Source organism: Syngnathoides biaculeatus, unplaced genomic scaffold (assembly GCF_019802595.1).
Source record: "Syngnathoides biaculeatus isolate LvHL_M unplaced genomic scaffold, ASM1980259v1 ctg266_pilon_pilon, whole genome shotgun sequence".
NCBI lineage: Eukaryota > Metazoa > Chordata > Actinopteri > Syngnathiformes > Syngnathidae > Syngnathoides > Syngnathoides biaculeatus.
Genome location: NW_026907521.1, coordinates 1 through 3,729, shown reverse-complemented (window position 1 = coordinate 3,729; position 3,729 = coordinate 1). Strand labels below are relative to the sequence as shown.

At 47.2% G+C, this 3,729-nt stretch overlaps 6 non-coding genes across 6 annotated transcripts; all 6 read left to right on the top strand.

Moving 5' to 3' along the window:
• Positions 1-175: 175 nt before the first annotated feature.
• Positions 176-249, top strand: trnan-guu (transfer RNA asparagine (anticodon GUU)). Its single transcript has one exon. It is a non-coding gene; the product is annotated as a tRNA-Asn (tRNA).
• A 76-nt stretch (positions 250-325) lies between these two features.
• On the top strand, positions 326-399 carry trnan-guu (transfer RNA asparagine (anticodon GUU)). The gene has a single exon. It is a non-coding gene; the product is annotated as a tRNA-Asn (tRNA).
• Positions 400-623: 224 nt separating this feature from the next.
• Positions 624-697, top strand: trnan-guu (transfer RNA asparagine (anticodon GUU)). Its single transcript has one exon. It is a non-coding gene; the product is annotated as a tRNA-Asn (tRNA).
• A 210-nt stretch (positions 698-907) lies between these two features.
• Positions 908-981, top strand: trnan-guu (transfer RNA asparagine (anticodon GUU)). Its single transcript has one exon. It is a non-coding gene; the product is annotated as a tRNA-Asn (tRNA).
• Positions 982-1,056: 75 nt separating this feature from the next.
• trnan-guu (transfer RNA asparagine (anticodon GUU)) lies at positions 1,057-1,130 on the top strand. The gene has a single exon. It is a non-coding gene; the product is annotated as a tRNA-Asn (tRNA).
• A 219-nt stretch (positions 1,131-1,349) lies between these two features.
• On the top strand, positions 1,350-1,423 carry trnan-guu (transfer RNA asparagine (anticodon GUU)). Its single transcript has one exon. It is a non-coding gene; the product is annotated as a tRNA-Asn (tRNA).
• Positions 1,424-3,729: the final 2,306 nt, after the last annotated feature.

Here is a 3,729-nt window from a genome sequence, read left to right as displayed (position 1 = left end):
CGCCACAACCGAGTCGGGGTCATGTGAGTGCGCGGACATACCTCGGGAGTGGCATCACGGCCCTGACAAGGAGGACTTCATGGGCAGCCATCATGACAGGTCCCCCAATGTAACATTTACCTGGTTTTTGTGGGATGTTAGTAGATAAAAAGCCCCAAAAAGTCCAGTTAGGTGTGTCTCTGTGGCGCAATTGGTTAGCGCGTTCGGCTGTTAACCAAGAGGTTGGTGGTTTGAGCCCACCCAGGGATGTCTCCAAAATGGAACATTTGTCTGCCTTTTGTAGGATGTTAGTAGATCAAAAGCTCCAAAAAGTACAGTTGAGTCCGTCTCTGTGGCGCAATTGGTTAGCGCGTTCGGCTGTTAACCGAGAGGTTGGTGGTTTGAGCCCACCCAGGGACGGTTCCCATATGTAGCATTTACCTGGTTTTGTAGGATGTTAGTAGATCAAAAGCCCCAAAAAGCCCAGTTAAGTGCGTCTCTGTGGCGCAATTGGTTAGCGCGTTTGCCTGTAAACAGAGAGGTTGGTGGTTCGAGCCCACCCAGGGACGGTTCCCCAAAGTAGCATTTACCTGGTTTTGTAGGATGTTAGTAGATCAAAAGCTCCAAAAAGTACAGTTGCGTGCGTTTCTGTGGCGCAATTTGTTAGCGCGTTCGGCTGTTAACCGAGAGGTTGGTGGTTCGAGCCCACCCAGGGACAGTTCCCCAGTGTAGCATTTACCTGGTTTTGTAGGATGTTAGTAGATCAAAAGCTCCAAAAAGTACATTTGCGTGTTCTCTGTGGCGCGTTTGGCTGTTAACCGAGAGGTTGGTGGTTCGAGCCCACCCAGGGATGGTTCCCCAATGTCGCATTTACCTGGTTTTGTAGGATGTTAGGAGATCAAAAGCTCCAAAAAGTACGGTTAGGAGCGTCTCTGTGGCGCAATTGGTTAGCACGTTCGGCTGTTAACCGAGAGGTTGGTGGTTCAAGCCCACCCAGGGACGGTTCCCCAATGAAGCATTTACCTGGTTTTGTAGGATGTTAGTAGATCAAAAGCTCCAAAAAGTACACTTGCGTGCGTCCCTGTGGCGCAATTGGTTAGCGCGTTCGGCTGTTAACCGAGAGGTTGGTGATTCAAGCCCACCCAGGGACAGTTCCCCAATGTAGCATTTACATGGTTTTGTAGGATGTGAGTAGATCAAAAGCTCCAAAAAGTACAGTTGCGTGCGTCTCTGTGACGCAATTGGTTAGCGCGTTCGGCTGTTCACCGAGAGGTTGCTGGTTTGACCCCACCCAGGTACGGTTCCCCAATGTAGAATTTATCTGGTTTTGTAGGATGTTAGTAGATCAAAAGCTCCAAAAAGTTGCGTGCGTCTCTGTGGTGCAATTGGTTTGAGCGTTCGGCTGTTAACCGAGAGGTTGGTGGTTCGAGCCCACCCAGGGACATCTCCAAAATGGAGCATTTGCCTGGCTTTTGTTGGATGTTAGTAGATCAAAAGCCCCAAAAAGTACAGTTGCTTACGTCTCTGTGTCGCAATTGGTTAGCGCGTTTGGCTGTTAACTGAGAGGTTAGTGGTTCGAGCCTCCCCAGGGTTTTAATTATTCTCCCACGGAGAGATGGGAAGAGAAATGGAGTTGGGGTTATTTTAAAGGAGAGCTGGCTAAGAATGTCTTGAGGTGAAAAGAGTATCAGATCGAGTGATGAGACAAAATTTGAATTGAGGGTGTTATGTATAAAATAATGTGGTTAGCGGCTATTCCCCACAGGTAGGATGTGACCTAGAGTTGAAAGAGAAATTCTGGAAGGAACTAGATGAAGTAGTTCTGAGCATCCCAGACAGCGAGAGAGTTGTGATTGGTGCAGATTGTAATGGACATATTGGTAAGGAAACAGGGGCGATGAAGAAGTGATGGGTAAGTACGGCATCCAGGAAAGGAACTTTGAGGGACAGATGGTGGTGGATTTTGAAAAAAGGATGGAGATGGCTGTGGTGAACACTTATTTCCAGAAGAGGGAGGAACATATAGTGACCTACAAGAGCAGAGGGAGAAGCACACAGGTGGATTATATTTTGTGCAGACATGTAATCTGAAGGAGGTTACTGACTGTAAGTAGTGGTAGGGGAGAGTGTAGCTCGACAGCATAGGATGGTAGTGGTGTAGATGTTCTGGTGGTGGGTAGGAAGATTAAGAAGACAAAGGTAGAGCAGAGAACCATGTGGTGAAGCTGAAAAAGGAAGAATGTTGTGCGGCCTTCCGAAAGAGGTGAGACAGGCTCTCGATGGACAACCGAAGCTCCCGGAAGACTGGAGGCCGACAGCCAAGGTGATCAGAGAGACAGGCAGGAGAGTACTTGGTGTGTCATCTGGTAGGAAAGGGAGAAGGAGACTTGGTGGTGGAACCCCAAAATACAGGGAGTCATACAAGGAAAGAGATTAACGAAGAAGAAGTGGATACTGAGAGGACTGAGGAGAGGCGAAAGGAGTACATCGAGATTCGACGTAGGGAAAAAGTAGAGGTGGCAAAGGCTAAACAAGAGGCATATGAAGACATGTACACCAGGTTGGACACGAAAGAATGAGAAAAAGGATCTCAACAGGTTGGCCAGACAGAGGGATAGAGATGGGAAGGATGTGCAGCAGGTAAGGGTGATTAAGGATAGAGATGGAAATGTGTTGACTGGTGCCGGTAGTGTGCTAAATAGATGGAAAGAATACTTTGAGAAGTTGATGAATGAAAAAAATGAGAGAGAAGGAAGAGTTGAAGAGGCAAGTGTGAAGGACCAGGATGTAGCAATGATTTACGAGGGGGAAGTTTGAAAGGCACGACAAAGGATGAAAAATGGAAAGGCAGTTGGTCCTGATGACATACCGGTAGAGGTATGGAAGCAATTTGGAGAGATGGCTGTGGAGTTTTTGACCAACTTATTCAACAGAATACTAGCGGGCGAAAAGATGCCTGAAGAATGTAGGAAAAGTGTTCTAGTTCCCATTTTTAAGAACAAAGGGGATGTTCAGAGCTGTGGGAACTATAGAGGAATAAAGTTGATGAGCCACACAATGAAGTTATGGGAAAGAGTAGTGGAGGCTAGACTCAGGACAGAAGTAAGTATCTGCGAGCAACAGTATGGTTTCATGCCTAGAAAGAGTACCACAGATGCATTGTTTGCCTTGAGGATGCTCGTGGAAAAGTACAGAGAAGGTCAGAAGGAGCTACATTGTGTCTTTGTGGATCTAGAGAAAGCCTATGACAGAGTACCAAGAGAGGAACTGTGGTACTGCATGCGTAAGTCTGGTGTGGCAGAGAAGTATGTTAAAATAGTCCGAACATGTATGATGGCAGCAGAACAATGGTGAGGTGTGCCTTAGGTGTGACGGAGAAATTTAAGGTGGAGGTGGGACTGCATCAGGGATCAGCTCTGAGCCCCTTCCTGTTTGCAGTGGTAATGGATAGGCTGACAGATGAGGTTAGACTGGAATCCCCTTGGACCATGATGTTCGCAGATGATATTGTCATATTCAGTGAAAGCAGGGAGCATGCAGAGGAACAATTGGAAAGATGGAGATGCACTGGAAAGGAGAGGAATGAAGATTAGCCGAAGTAAAACAGAATATATGTGCGTGAATGAGAAAAGTAGAGGGGGAAGAGTGAGGCTACAGGGAGAAGAGAAGCGAGGGTGGATGACTTCAAATACTTGGGGTCAACAATACAGAGCAATGAGAGTGTGGTCAGGAAGTGAAGAAAACGGGTCC